The sequence below is a fragment of the Eptatretus burgeri genome, chromosome 4 (genome assembly GCF_056783735.1).
Source record: "Eptatretus burgeri isolate ZD-2024b chromosome 4, Ebu_testis_v1, whole genome shotgun sequence".
Classification (NCBI taxonomy): Eukaryota; Metazoa; Chordata; class Myxini; order Myxiniformes; family Myxinidae; genus Eptatretus; species Eptatretus burgeri.
The window spans coordinates 113615606-113631640 of NC_140964.1; the positions used below are offsets into that span (position 1 = coordinate 113615606).

The 16035-nt window shown below is 47.9% G+C and overlaps 1 protein-coding gene and 1 long non-coding RNA gene across 6 annotated transcripts in view; one reads left to right on the forward strand and one right to left on the reverse strand.

Moving 5' to 3' along the window:
* LOC147028914 (zinc finger E-box-binding homeobox protein zag-1-like) overlaps positions 1-16035 on the reverse strand; it is a 131731-nt gene that overhangs the window by 93578 nt on the left and 22118 nt on the right. The window lies entirely within an intron of this gene.
* LOC147028916 (uncharacterized) overlaps positions 334-16035 on the forward strand; it is a 45601-nt gene continuing 29899 nt past the window's right edge. The window contains exons 1-2 of the long non-coding RNA XR_015057772.1: positions 334-579; positions 1660-1707. This is a non-coding gene — a long non-coding RNA (uncharacterized LOC147028916). The remainder of the gene's footprint in view (positions 580-1659; positions 1708-16035) is intronic.

The following is a 16035-nucleotide window of genomic DNA, read 5'->3' on the forward strand; positions in this document are numbered from 1 at the left end:
TGTCCACTTCTTTAACTTATGCTGGAACCAGCAGATGGAAAAGAAGAAATTTTAAAATCCTGCTCAATCTGCCATGTCTGTGACACCCGGTGACCTTATTTAATCATTACTCTGATGTCACAACTTGATCTGGAAAGCCGAATAATCACCAGAGGCATGAGAGAACACCATCATCATGATATATGTAAAAGAAACCAAAAAGAAGGAGAAGTATGCAGTCCCAGTGTGAATTGATTTAACTGGCTGTTATAACCCCTTCATGCTAAGCCTTGTCGGGTTACCTCCGTCCGCAGCGACATTACTGTGGCTTCAAATTACAGATGTTTACAAACCGCACAGAAGGCCTGCATTCAACCACCTCCGATATTGAACCATCTGGCTGTCGCCATTGACAATTTTAACCGTGCTGACTGAACTGCGTCACGACTGAGCACCGAACAAGGACTTTCATTTTGTTCACGACCCAAGGCCGGTGGGTGGAGGCGCTGCGACAACCTATACCGATAAGCGACGTGGGGATGGAACGACACTTCATTGAGAGAAACATGCTGGCTCTGCTGTAAAAGATAGTTTCCCTGTGTGAGTATTTTTATGTAATCTTCGGTGATGTCCTCCAGAGCTAATTTATATTCAATAGCCGGCAACCAGGCATCCTACAATGCATCTTGAGGGTGAATGGGAACCGTTTTATGAATCGGTAGAACTCCACACGGTCTGTGTCACATCCATTCCTTGACAACATCTCCCAAAGGAACATGCAATACGCGCACTTGGTAGATGTAATCTATACTATAAAAGCGAATTTGCATATATATTTGTTGATTACTTCTGACCACCGAAGGTGGACGAAGGTTATCTTTTCACCCCTCTCTGTTTGTCTGTTAGTTGCGAAAATCGAAGATTTTTCAAGTCTGTTGGATTGTCGTGTGCGTCATTCTGTCTGTCTGTCTGTTTGTCAATCCCCTGCAGGTAACAATTTCAAACCGATCTTCACGAAACTTCACCATTTGGTAGAGTTTGTCATAAGCAAGAAGCATGTTGTTTTTGAGGTCAAATGGTCAACATAAGCCAAATGTCAACAATGTTGTCAAAATTCTAAAATCCTCAATTTTCATCCGATTGACTAGAAATTTGAACAGGATTAGCATGTCAGGTCACTGATTTAAACCACCAATTATTTTTGTCAACCATCAGCCAAAAGGTCAACGTCGGCTGGATTTCTAAAATTGTCAGTTTTCATCTGAATGACTTGAAATTTGAAGAGGAGTTGCATGTTTGTTCATTAAATTCAACCACCAATTATTTTTGAGGTCAACATCAACTGAAAGGTAAACATAGGCCAAAGGTCAACAACTTTGGTGAAGTTTCTAAAATCCTCAATTTTCATCCCATTGACTTGAAGTTTGAAGATCATTTGCATATCAAGTCACTGAATTCAACGAACAAGTATTATTGAGGTCAACATGGGCCAAAAAGTTGACAAAAGCCAGATTTCTGAAATTGCCAATTTTCATCCGATTGACTTGAAATTTGAAGAGGATTTGAATATTTGGTCATTGAATTCAACCACCAATTATATTTAAGGTCAAATTTGTTTTATGGATTTCACAAGTATCGTGCGATGCATGACATCTTTCTTGTTTGTTTGTTTGTGTGCAGGACATCTCAAAAAGTTGTGGACGGATTCGAATACAATTTGGTGGACAAGTAAGTAAGTGTGTGTGACAAGGATGAAATGATTAGGTTTTTGTGAAGATATGAAGCCGAATCCGGATTCTAGAATTATTTAAGTGATTCTTCACCATTAAGAGATAGTGGCAAAAACTAAATACAGCATATTTCAAAAAGAGGTGAACGGATTCAGACAAAACTTAGTGGACACATTGAGTGTGTGGACAAGGACCAAATGGTTCAATTTTAGTGAAGATCCATAAATTACCCTCACAGAAGGAGAGGGTGTTGCATTTAGGTCCGTTTGTTTGTTCGTCTGCAAAGAACTTTCGTGTTTTTCTCTGCAACCGCTTGTTGGATTGAGACGAAGTTTTCACCATCGGTGCGACTCCTCATGTCGAATGATATAATGATAATATGACATCATAGGTCACGTGGTTTGGCAGACATGTTGGAAAAACGGAAAAACTTTGGACCTCTATCTCTGAAACCGCACCAAGGTAAAAATTTAAACTTGGAAGACGGCAAGTACTCCGCATGGAGAATAAGGGTGATTTTTTTATGACATCATAGGTGCCTTCGTTATGACGTCATACATGCATTTGTAGAACGCGACATCTGATCACTATGAAAAATTTTGAGGCACATCTCGTGTTAAATGGCCCAAAGAAAAATATTTGATGATTTAATCAGTCACGTGATTTAGTAGCCATATTGTTTAATAAATAAAAATAAAAAACTTTAAAAAGTGGCTGAACAGATCGAGGTGAAACTTTACAAATATGACGCCTGTCCATGAGGAACAAAACATTCACACATATGATGTCATAGGTCACATGGTTTGGCAGTCACATTGGAATGAAGAAAAATATTAAATAATGTTTACTCTGGAACCGCTTTATCAATCGACATGAAACTTCACAATTATGATCCAGTAGTGATGGGGAATATAAGTTTAAATTTCAATATGATCGGGCACATGGTCTGGCAACCAGAATTATTTAATTTTTTGATCTGGCTTCTTTTTGAATTTTTTTTGTTTTTTACTATAATGTTGCGAATTCTGGCCCGTCCGGCGTGTGATCAGCCACTCGACTCGAATGGCGGCCGCCTCGCCCACCGGAACGGACAATTCAGTCATGACCCTCTCGGAACAACGCTGGGAGATAGTCACGGGTGGGGGTTTAACCTCACCACGATCGTGCCAATTGCCCACCTGTGCAGGATAGGGTTCCTCGCCAAATTCGACCTACCTAAGTACCTGCGTGAGTGGTCGACCGGGCAATCGTACCACGCCACAGGCCGACTCCGGACACGAACCGCTTAAGTGGTCCGTTCCGTGCTACAGTGATAACCGAGCAGTGTTATCGTCGGCCTTGACGGTTCCGATTAATTACCGGGCGTTTTAAACCCACTACGAACCCCTTACGTGAAGCAAGATGGAAATTCAAACAAAGGAAAGGACGCAGCGAAACGCGGAACAAGTTCACACAATGCACATTTATTTCACACAGAAGGCACGCAAGGCACGTATATACAGCAAAAGAAAAATGCACATAAAACAGTTAAAACAATAGAAGCAAATGCAGAGCTACAACCGACTACGCATACACAAGGCAACACTTTAAACAATACTACTTGACGGACAGCGCCACCCACAGACATTTACACAAAAAGCAAAGGAAAAGGAAAAAGAAATTGCGACTTCCCTTTTCGTGGCCGGTGAGCCCCTCTCCCACGACCGTCAGCGTGGTCGCGCCTGGCGCCGACCTCTCTCGCGGCCGGCGAACCCTCTCCGGCACTCCTCGTCCAGATGCGCAGGTCCACCTCATAACCGGCGCTGCCGCGTCTCCCGTCCGTGCCTTCGTGACAGGCCGCTCACCAAGTTGCGGGCGCAGGACTCTTCCCCCGACAAGACAAGCAGATAGGAAGCCTCGAAGAACCAACTCAACCCGAACCAACTCGACCAACAACTCCTCAAGGTCCGTCCTGTCCGCCTTTTGTAGCGCGGGGCTCCGCCCTTCGCTCCGCCCCGTTTTCGGCCCCGCCTCCCTTAAAGCTTCTTGGAGAAGCCTCTCGAAGGGGGGCGTGCCCTCTCACTCTCCCTCCACCCTGCCCCGTGCGGGGGCCGGGGGAGTCAGTCTTGGCTCAGAGCCAGGGAATTATTCCCCCAAAAAGAGGCCCCCACCTTTTCTCACCTTTGACCCCCGGCTCGGATCGCACTTCCCCCACACTGAGCGCGGAGAATTTCGACGGGAGAAACAGGCGGGAAAACCCCCGAGCATCGTTGTTGGTTTTTGTTTGTTCCCGGAGATCGTAACCGCACGGGGGCTAATGAATGGCAAGTGGCGAAGATGTGGTAGCGTAGATGGTGGAGGTGGCATGGTTGTAGTGTGGTTGGCGCTGTGGTGGGGATGGCATGGTTGTTGAGATGCTGTTTGTTTGAAATATAAGATAGAACAGAAAAATGGCTAACTCAAAGCGTCGCAGCCCGGATGGATCGCATAAATTCTCTCAATACAACGGGTTTGGGCTAACTACACATGTACTGACAGAGATATCTCACCTGAGGGCCCTTTATGGTGTATTGCGAATTTCCACAACCGTAACACTACCCACTCCCCTTTTTACAGACTCGTCCCGAGTCGTCAAATTCTCATGTGCCATCATGTGTAGTTCTCCCCTCGTACGTTTTACCTTCGGATCCCTGAGTGCGACATTCATGGAATTCGTGTCCCCAAAATAAATAACCTATGGGCTGAGTAACTAACTAAACAAACCCACTCATACGGACGACTTAAATAAATTGCCGGCGCTAAACACACATGCCGGGGGCGCACTCATATACAAACCTTAACTTAACACCTTAACTTACAAAATTTACACTAACCATGGCCCAGGATCAATGGACTATGCAGGGAGCAAAACAAAAGTCAACCGGTGCACGGGCCGCCACTGCAGGCCCGTGTTGTAGCTGCCAACAGGACAGTTCTTGCAGCTTGCAAACTGTTGCTTTCATGATGATCCCAGCACCCATGGATATGAACGGGGGGGGGGGGGGCAAATGCAAAACAGAACGGGGCTGGTGAACATGGGCAGTGGGCATGGATGGCAAAAGCAGGCAAGCAAGGCATGACAAGGCCGCTGTCGCAAACACAGCCGGCAGATGAACTGGCCGGCACAGGCCTTGAGGCACAGCTGCAGACGATCCGGCCGGTACAGGCCTCACAGCAAACAGCCAGCAGATGAAGTGGGCCGGCACAGGCCTTGCAGTAAACAGCCAGCCGATGAAGTGAGCCAGCCTTTGCCTTTCAGTGCAGGTTGGTGGAGGGAGTGCGGTGGTGCTGGCCACACAGAAGGCGGGCTCGGACCTACCTACTTGTTTCCCTCCCACCTATCGCCTTTGCCTGTCACTGTCCATACCCACTCCCTTAATTTTTAAAACCCAATTTAGCCCCAACTTAATTTTTTTTTAATTTTTACTCTTCCCCACGATAATTCGTCCCCTAACCCCCTTTAACGTCATTGTTCGGCTAACCTACCGTCTCCCAGCCTACTCCCAACCCCTACGTTCCCTTCCCGGAGGGGAATGAGGGAGAGCTAGCGTCCTGTGTCGAGGCCCAACGAAGCCTCAGAATGGCCTCCCCAGACTTCAGCGATCTAACCCAAAGTGGGTCCAGCGGCCCACAACGAGAGCAAAGGGATGGATGGTGTGGAGGGGTACACTTCCTATCTACCCTATCCATTAACCTTTAAACTACCCCGGGCTTTCAACAAGCGCCTCTCGCTTAAACTATTGGTTCTATCAACCCAGATTCCCGTCGCCTGTGTTGGTGTCCTCACAATTTCGCGCCTCGCCCCCCAATTTTCTTTCCGTGCCCTCACACGGTCTCATGGCTGGGACGCGTTGCTCCCTTGGCAGGCACTACCCTCTGCCGATTCTCCTACGGTGGCACCCCCGGGCACTACACTGTCTCCGAGCCTACCAGCTCCCTAAACACCGGGGAGTGCCCTCCATGGCGACTCCCCTGAAACGCTCATGTGGCAGGCTGGCTTCCCGGGCCCCTTTCCGAGGGTCACCCGTGCCCACAACACTGCCCACAAGGCTAACGGCGCCCCGGGCCCCCGCATCATGCGGCCGACTAGCCCGGTGCCCGGGGTACCCACTCAGCGATACTCACCTTTCTCAGCGATACTCAGCCATGATCCCAGCTTGTCAACAGGGCTCCTGCACCCCTCCAAATGGGTATCGAGCCTACATTCCCACCAAGAACAGAACGACCTCCATTTTGTCAATTTAACTAACCCAGCTAACTCACTCGACACTGACCCCGGGGTCCCTTGGGCGGGAATCACTCCTCCCCCCAATCTCTCATTGCACCATGCATTCCACATTTGCTCCATTCACACAGACCCGCTGGCCTAACTCACTAAACAAGCACATGTTTCCACTTCACACATTGCTGAATCCTGCCATCCTGCTCACTAAATCCCCTGCCTACCTCATGCTCCCACGTCATCCCTTACACTACAGCACGTTCATTTTAACACTACGTAGCTAAGCTACGTCCCCACTACACATTCACTGTCAGTCACTGTCTTCCAAATCATCAAAAATCATTTCCCCTCCTAAATCTGGCTACAATCCCTCTACCTAATCCATTCCACCGGCCCCATGAGGACTTACCCCTGCCCCATGAAGCCGGTCTAATTATCGCTAACCCTTCCCCCTTGCTAGTGCCATCCTGTGCCCTGGCCAAGGGGGTCTTCCACCCCTTGCCCAGGGATCCTGTTCACCCGAAAGCGAGGCTTGCTATTTTTTTTTTTAAATGCGCAGCACCAGCGCAGCAACTCGCAACCTGCGCACCAGCGCGGAAATTCGCAGCCGCGCTCCTTTGGCGTGACGTCATGGCAACTGTTCGCGCCCCTCGTCCCTCTTGGACGGTACCATCCGGCAGGGATTCACCCTCCTGCCGGATTCCAACCATACACGCAGCCATGACGTCACCCTGCGCAAAAAAAAAAAACCACAAGCCTCGCGTCTCGAGGGGTTCCCCACGCGAACACATGTGCTCTGCCCCTTTGGAGCTTCAAACACCCACCCGCGTGGAGAACCCGTCCGGTCCAAATCCGAAATCCTGCCTAACCTTTGTCCATCCGCGGGATCAGCAACATCCACCGCTGGCGTTTACGGACCGGGCTTCACTCCCGCAAGCGAGCACGTGGCGGCCTCGTGGGTTGCACAGCACGGACCTCACGCTCGCTGCTGGGCAAACCCGGCGCGGTCCCCAATACAGCTCCGGCCGCTATTCGGCCTCTGTCCCTCATCTGTCGCCGTCGTCGTCTCCATTCCCTCCACGCACAAGCTCCCGCGTGTCACGAGACTCACACACCTCACCATTACACTCACTCTTGGAGATGCGGCTGCGTGCTCCTGCATGCCCACCGTCATCTCCCTCACATACCGCGACCTCACACACGCTGTCCCTCTCACCCACCGTGTGCTGGGAGGCACGCACTTCGGCACACTCGTGACCACACCACTCACACACGGGGGCGCACTCACACCTTGCACCACACACACCGGGACAACCACACTGGGGATTCGTGTCCCCACAAGGGGTTCCGGGGCCTCTATACCCCCCAAGCTGCCCGTGCACCTATCCACAGCACTCGCCCCCTCGAACTCGCTCGACACGACCGAACCCACCTGGTCGTGACTCACTTCAAGGGAGAATAGCGTCTCCCTCCGTTCCCGAAGGAGGCCGTCCAGCTGCTCGCACCGGGCCACAAAACAGTCCGCCAGCTCCCCCTCATGGTCCTCCACTACCTCCGTGTGTGTGTGTGTGTGTGTGTGTGTGTGTGTGTGTGTGTGTGTGTGTGTGTGTGTGTGTGTGTGTGTTCTGTTCCTTTAACCCCGTCCAATTCGCCCTCTATCTCCTGTGTCTCTGTACATTTATTAGTTTCTGTTTCTTTCTGGAGTTTTTCCATCTCTCTGGACTTCAATTTTACTCTCTCCTTGAGTTCATTAATTTCAACCTCATTTTGTTTTTGTTTCCTATCCCACAGTCTCTCCTGCTCTTCATTTTCCAGTCTCATCGTTTCTTTCAATTGGCTCATTTCCTTCCTGTGTTTCATTCGCTGTTCTCTCACTACTCTTCCTTGTTTCCTCTCCTGTCCTTCCTTCTCCAGTTTCGTGGTTTTCTTCATTTGGTTAATCTCCCTTTTTGTGTTTCATTTGCTGTTCTCTCACTACTCTTCCTTGTTTCCTCTCCTGTCTTTCCTTCTCCAGTTTCGTGGTTTTCTTCATTTGGTTCATCTCCATTTTGTGTTTCATTCGCTGTTCTTTGTCTATCTCCTCGTACTCCAGCCTCGCCTTTTCTTCCAATTGGTCAACCTCGGCGTCATGTTCTTTTTGTTTTCTATCCCATTGTTCCTCTCGTTCTTCCCTCTCCAATCTCGTTGTGTCCTTCAATTGCCTGATTTCTCCTTCCTGCTTCAGTTTTTCTTCCCTCATCATCCTCAACTCGTTTTGTAGTTCCATTTCTTTGTCTTCATGTTTCTGCAACTCATAAGCTTTCTTTTCAAATTCCTTTCTCATCTCCACACACTCCAACCTGTTTTTTTTCCTTTTGTCGTTCAGTTTCAAGTTCATACTCTTTTTGTTTTTTATTCCACTGTCTCTCTTGTTCCTCATTCTGCAATCTCGTTATTTCCTTTAATTGACCGATTTCTTTCTCCTGTCTCATTCCTTGTTCTTTGTATTTCCTATTCCACTGTCTTTCTTGTTCCTCATTCTGCAATCTCGTTATTTCCTTCAGTTGGCTGATTTCCTTCTCCTGTCTCATTCGTTCTTCCTTCATTGCTCTATCTTGCATCTCATTCTTTAATCTGGCCTTTGCTTCCAGCTGTTCAATCTGTACAGTGTGTGTCCTTAACGTTTCATTCTCCGTTCTCGTTCTTTCCTCACTCAACATCATCAGTTAGTTTTGTAATCCCGTTTCTTTGTTTTGGTGTTTCTGTAACTCAGAAGTTTTCTTTTCGAATTATTTTCTCATCTCCGCACACTCCGACTTTGCTTTGGCTTCTAATTGTTCGATCTGCTCAGTGTGGTCCCTCAACATCTCATTCTCTGTCTCCGTTCTTTCTTCTCTCAACATCTCCAGCTCGTTTTGTAATTCCCTTTCTTTGTCTTCGTGCTCCGGTATGTCATCAACTTTTTTCCATTTTTCCTCTCTCTGTTCATCCCTTTCCTTGCACATCTCATCCCTTTTCCTGCTCATCTCATCATAATCCAAGCTTGCTTCTTTTCTCAATTGTTCCTGATATTTCTATTCTCTTGTTACCTCCTCTTCCAAGCTTTTCCTTTCCCGAATACCTTCTTCTACCTCTCCCTTTAGTTGCTTTAACTTTTTTCCCCATTCTTCTTCCATGCGCTTTCTATCCCGGGAGTTACCAATTCGCTCCTCTTTCATTCTCTCGTTCAGCTCGCTCGGCTCTTGTTCCCACTTATGGATACTCAATTCTATTTCCCCCACTTTTCCCTCTCGTTCCTTGGCCTGTCTTGACTTCTCCAATAGTTCTTTCTTTAATTGTTTTACTTCCAGCTCGTGTTTCTGTTTTTGCTCTTTTAACTTTTTTTCCATTCTTCCTCCAATTGTTTCCGAAGCCCGCCGATGTCCGCCTGCCTCGCCTGCCATGCCCACGTGGTTTGAAACGGTTGTTGGGAGCGCTCGCCTCGTGTTGCGCCATTCGCCACGCCATAAATATCCGCTCGCTCCGTGCTGCGCTGAGGTGCGATCGCGCCGCCATTATGTGACTCAGTTTGCCGATAAAGTCCGTGCTCAGTAAATGGGGTTGAGCTTCCCCACGGATTAACATCAGCTGCGTGTTTATTCAAAGAACCATCCTGGGCCATGGACTCTACATTACTACACATATACATTTCTACCCCCGGCACCCGCTCGCCTTGAGATTCCATCTCATTTCTCTTAAGGGATTAATTTAAATTGCTCGTAATTTGGAGGGAATCGGGGGTCGCTCCTCTCACCCCTGAACCGATTCCCGTAAATTTAGTTGGAGACGGGAGAGTTTGTTTCCCGCTCGCTGACACCAGTGTTACGAATTCTGGCCCGTCCGGCATGCGATCGGCCGCTCGACTCGAATGGCGGCCGCCTCGCCCACCGGAACGGACAATTCAGTCGTGACCCTCTCGGAACAACGCCGGGAGCTAGTCACGGGTGGGGGTTTAACCTCACCACGATCGTGCCAATTACCCACCCGCGCAGGATAGGGTTCCTCGCCAAATTCGACCTACCTAAGTACCTGCGCGAGTGGTCGACCGGGCGATCATACCACGCCACAGGCCGACTCCGGACACTAACCGCTTAAGCGGTCCGTTCCGTGCTAGTGATAACCGAGCGGTGTTATCGTCGGCCTTGACGGTTCCGATTAATTACCGGGCGTTTTAAACCCACTACGAACCCCTTACGTGATGCAAGATGGAAATTCAAACAAAGGAAAGGACTCAGCGAAACGGGGAACAAGTTCACACAGAAGGCACGTATATACAGCAAAAGAAAAATGCACATAAAACAGTTAAAACAATAGAAGCAAATGCAGAGCTACAACCGACTACGCGCACACACGGCAACACTTAAAACAATACTACTTGACGGACAGCGCCACCCACAGACATTTACACAAAAAGCAAAGGAAAAGGAAAAAGAAGTCGCGACTTCCCTTTTTGTGGCCGGTGAGCCCCTCTTCCACGACCGTCAGCGTGGTCGCGCCTGGCCCCGACCTCTCTCACAGCCGGCGAACCCTCTCCGGCACTCCTCGTCCGGATGCGCAGGTCCACCTCACAACCGGCGCTGCCACGTCTCCCGTCCGTGCCTTCGTGACAGGCCGCTCGCTAAGCCGCGGGCGCAGGACTCTTCCCCCAACAAGACAAGCAGACAGGAAGCCTCGAAGAACCAACTCAACCCGAACCAACTCGACCAACCGAAGACCAACTCTCGACCATCTGAAGACCAACAACTCCTCAAGGTCCGTCCTGTCCGCCTTTTGTAGCGTGGGGCTCCGCCCTTTGCTCCGCCCCGTTTTGGGCACCGCCTCCCTTCGAGCTTCTCGGAGAAGCCTCTCGAAGGGGGGCGTGCCCTCTCGCTCTCCCTCCACCCCGCCCCATGCGGGGGCCGGGGGAGTCAGTCTTGGCTCAGAGCCAGGGAATTATTCCCCCAAAAAGAGGCCCCCACCTTTTCTCACCTTTGACCCCCGGCTCGGATCGCACTTCCCCCACACCGAGCGCGGAGAATTTCGACGGGAGAAACAGGCGGGAAAACCCCCGAGAATCGTTGTTGGTTTTTGTTTGTTCCAGGAGATCGTAACCGCACGGGGCCTACTGAATGGCGAGTGGCGAAGATGTGGTAGCGTAGATGGTGGAGGTGGCGTGGTTGTAGTGTGGTTGGCGCTGTGATGGGGATGGGGTGGTTGTTGAGATGCTGTTTGTTTGAAATAAAAGATAGAACAGAAAAATGGCTAACTCAAAGCGTCGCGGCCCAGATGGATCACATAAAAATCCCTCTATACAACGGGTTTGGGCTAACTTCACATGTACTTACAGAGATATCTCACCTGAGGGCCCTTTATGGTGTAATGCGAATTTCCACAACCGTAACAATAATAAGGCTCACTTGGCTATGCCTGGACGGCTTTGAGGGTGGAGGAGAAGAAGCTGAAATGCTAATCCTATCCAGGTTCCTCCTGATGACTTCATCTTTGCTTATTGCTTGTTTGGGTTCCTTCTGATGACTCCAATGCAGGACTGTATTGGAGCAATCAGGAAACTATTTAGTTTTCACTTTCATTTGAATTGAATTTATTATAATCCCATCCTAAATTCCATTGAATAATAACAAAAAACGTCAAGGGTCAGGGTCAGCTGTCCAACCAAAGCGGGGTTGCATCAAAACGGGACGTCTTGGTACCCGGTCATCACTGCCAGCAGTTATAAATTGGCAGTTATAATTATGTCTCATTAATTACGTAACACACCAGTACACAAACACCACACAAAACAAGTCCTGGTGAGGGTCTGCAAATTCTTATTGCTCTTTGTCTTGTTTGTTTTTTGGGGGGATTCTTCACCATTGAGTGATCGGACAAAAACCGATATGTAACACGACATCACAAAAAGTTCTGGATTGATTCAAACGGAACTTGGTGGGCAGGTTGGGTGTGTGACAAGGACGAATTGATTCGATTTTGGTGAAGATTCGAATGTAGATCCAGGCGGAGGTATGCATTTATTTGTTTACTCGCAAATACCACCAGTCACGTTGCTGACGGGGATACTAAAGGGGGGAAGGAGAAAACGAGGGGGGAAGAGGGAAAGAGGGGTGGGGGGGAGTGAAGAGGTGGAGGGGAAAGGAGAGAGGAGGGAGGTGGAACAAGGACGGGTGGGGGATCGAGGAGGAGTGGGAGAGTGAAGAGGGGTGGGGAAAGGGAAGACAGTGTGAGGTGAGATGAAGGGAAGGCAGACATGCGGTGGAGCATGAATTACGATTCATACCGTCTCATCAAAATGAGTCTGCATAGAATAACAGTGAAGATGAAAACAAAATAATGTTTGAAATCCATTTTCTACCGGTCATACTATAAACACAGCCCAGAGAAAAACATCACCTGGACAGTTGCGGAGACAAAACGCTGCCTGGACGCATCCAGAGACAAATGCTGTCCGGACATAAATACCACCCGGATACATTCGGAGACAGACACGGCCAGGACGCGCCCAGAGACAAATGCCACCCGGACGTGTCCGGAGACAAACGCCGCCCGGACGCGTCCGGAGACAAATGCCGCCCGGAAGCGTCCAGGGACAAACACCGCCCGGACACGTCCAGAAACAAACGCCGCCTGGACGCGTCAGGAGACAAACACCGCCCCGACACGTTCAGAGACAAACTTCCGTCCGGACATAAACACCACCTGGATGCGTGCAGAGACAGAGACAGAAACAGAGAGAGGGGAGGGGAGAGTGAGAGAGGTGTGGGAGGAGAGTACTGCACTGTATGGCACTGTATTGGTAGGGAGTAGAGCAAGGACGGGGGGGGGTGGAGAAGGGAGAGGGGGAGAGAGAGAGAGGGGGGCGGAGAGAGAGAGAGGGGGCGGAGAGAGAGAGAGGGGGGCGGAGAGAGAGAGAGAGAGGGGCGGAGAGAGGGAGAGAGGGAGAGAGGAAGAGAGGGAGAGAGAGGAAGAGAGGAAGAGAGGAAGAGAGGAAGAGAGGGAGAGAGGGAGAGAGGGAGAGAGGGAGAGAGGGAGAGAGGGAGAGAGGGAGAGAGGGAGAGAGGGAGAGAGGGAGAGAGGAAGAGAGGGAGAGAGACAGAGATATATATATATATATATATATATATATATATATATATATATATATATATATATATATATATATATATATATATATATATATATATATATATATATATACTTTATGAAAAACACGCACACACACTTGGCTGATATTTTCAACAATCCAAAAACCTTGAGTAGCTTTCACCGAAAAACAACGTTGCATTGAAAGAGACGTTTCAGGCATATGTTCACAAACATTAATCCTGTAAACAGCTGCGTGTGATGGGTGGAAAAAAAAATTGGCTCGGGAATTTAGAAAACATGTAAATACAGCAAATGGCTCAGAAATCGAGTGTTATTTCACACAACTTGCTCTGGGTGACGGAGCACGAATATAAATATCTCTCTCTCTCTCTCTCTCTCTCTCTCTCTCTCTCTCTCTCTCTCTCTCTCTCTCTCTCTCTCTCTCTCTCTCTCTCTCTCTCTCTCTCTCTCTCTCTCTCTCTCTCTCTCTCTCTCTCTCTCTCTCTCTCTCTCTCTCTCTCTCTCTCTCTCTCTCTCTCTCTCTCTCTCTCTCTCTCTCTCTCTCTCTCTCTCTCTCTCTCTCTCTCTCTCTCTCTCTCTCTCTCTCTCTCTCTCTCTCTCTCTCTCTCTCTCTCTCTCTCTCTCTCTCTCTCTCTCTCTCTCTCTCTCTCTCTCTCTCTCTCTCTCTCTCTCTCTCTCTCTCTCTCTCTCTCTCTCTCTCTCTCTCTCTCTCTCTCTTTCTCTCTCTCTCTCTCTCTCTCTCTCTCTCTCTCTCTCTCTCTCTCTCTCTCTATATATATATATATATATATATATATATGATATGACGGGAAAAAATGTCTGCAGTGAGTAAACGATTCGCTCAGAAAGACATAGTGTGGAACCACTATCGACTGTAAAGCATTCGGCAAGTAATTTAAGCACCGATGTAAAGGCGCTGTCACACCTTTACGATTTAGCCAGCAATGGCAACGTATAAAAATGTATGTAAAACGTTGGCGGACGCTGAAATTTTGATGTTTTTTTTTTAAGTTTTGGTCGTATTCATAACATGTTGGTCATATGCATAACATATTAGTAACGGGCACATAACGTTTCGTTGTCTTATGGATAACTTATACCAACGAATGCTTAGCCTGTTGTCAGCGTTCACAACCTATGCCCAACGATAGTTTAACTTCGGCACAGCGCGCTGCACGTATCGCCGACGAACTCGTGGCGTAGCCTGTTAAAAACCTGCCGCACGTCGATTTAAATCAGAACCGCCTGAAAATTGAAAGTGTTCGGGTTGACTCGTCACCCCTTGACGATTTAGCCAGCGTATGCCAACCTATGAAAAATTTGCCGAACCAAGCTGGCACACGTCAAATACGTTATGGGTAAGTTGTGTATACTTTAAGAGCACGCTGAAAAAAGATGAAGGATGCTGTCATATTTCGTGGTACGTCTCGTACGTCGTGAAATTTCAAGCATGCTGAAAATTTTACGACGTACTTGCCGTATGGCTCACACGTTCCGCTAGGCTGGCAATAAGTTGTCGGCACGATATGCGATCATTGACACACGTCGACACAAGTTCCTTGTAAGTTACTCATAAGTCGAAACACGTCGAGGTAATGTTTAGCATACCCGAAACTTATTTTCTCCGTCAAGGCACATTTTTTTTTCTCCTTGGCTCCGTGAAGGCACGTGACGAAATATCTGAAGTTGTTGTTGTTTTTATTATTATTTTTTTTGTTTTTTTTAGTCTATCACGAATTTTATAATATATTCGGACATTTGCTTTTAAGTTTCGACGTCGACGTGACAATATCCTCAAACAGAAAATATTCACAGAGGAGGAACTAAGAATAAGACGTGAGCAAACTGAAGAGGCAATCGGACGTGACGTAACGGCGCGTGACGAAATATCGGAAGTTATTGTTGTTGTTTTTTTTTTTTTAAACGCTGCCAATACGCCATTATACGGTAGCTGTAAATTAGAAACACGTTCATTAAGTTCTGTGGTCGTCCGGAAGACGTCAATCAAATACGTCTACATACGTCAATATGCGTTGGAGGTACGTTACACATAGGTTCAAAGCACGTTACTCATAGGTTAGAAATAAGTTTTGGGTACGCTAAGCATTACCTCGACGTGTTTCGACTTATGAGTAACTTACAAGTAACGTGCCTCGACGTGTGTCAACGATCGTGTAATGTGCCTACAACATGTTACTCATAGGTTATAAATAAGTTTCGGGTACGCTAATCATTACCTCGACGTGTTTCGACTTATGAGTAACTTACAAGTAACGTGTGTCGACATGTGTCAACAATCGCATAACGTGCCTAAAACTTATGGCCAGCGTCGCGGAACGTGTGAGTCATACGATGGCATACGTCGTAAAATTTCAAGCATGCTAAAATTTGAGGACAACGGCAAAGTACAACGATGAAAGCCAGCGTACTACGACGTATGGCAGTGTTTTTCAGTGTGCTCTTAATGTATACAAAACTTACCCATAACATATTCGACGTGTGCCAGCGTTTTAGACAAATTTTTCATAAGTCTGCATACGCTGGCTAAATCGTCAAGGTGTGACAGTGCCTTAAGCACTCCAATTAAATGGTTGATAAGGAACGGTTGGCCAGGCTGTCGCTGCATATCATACAGGATCCCTTTAACTTTAAAGCTGGTCTTCACCGCACATGCAGCAGTTAATGAAATAAAATGAAGAAATGAAATAAAATGACTTTATCCACAAAGGATTTGAAGCTTAATGTAGAACAACCCTGGGGACATCGCAAAGTTCAATTGCCCATGAAATAAACATTGCAGATAATCCACCTTCTTGCCTGCTCGTCTGTGCATGCGTCATGTGGTACATCAGTCCGGGGTCCACGCAAACGTTATAACGTCATTGTAAAACATCCATTATTCACCAGATTTGCTTTGATTCCCTGTAGAGCACCTCGCGAAACCTCCAAAAATATAGACACAGGTGT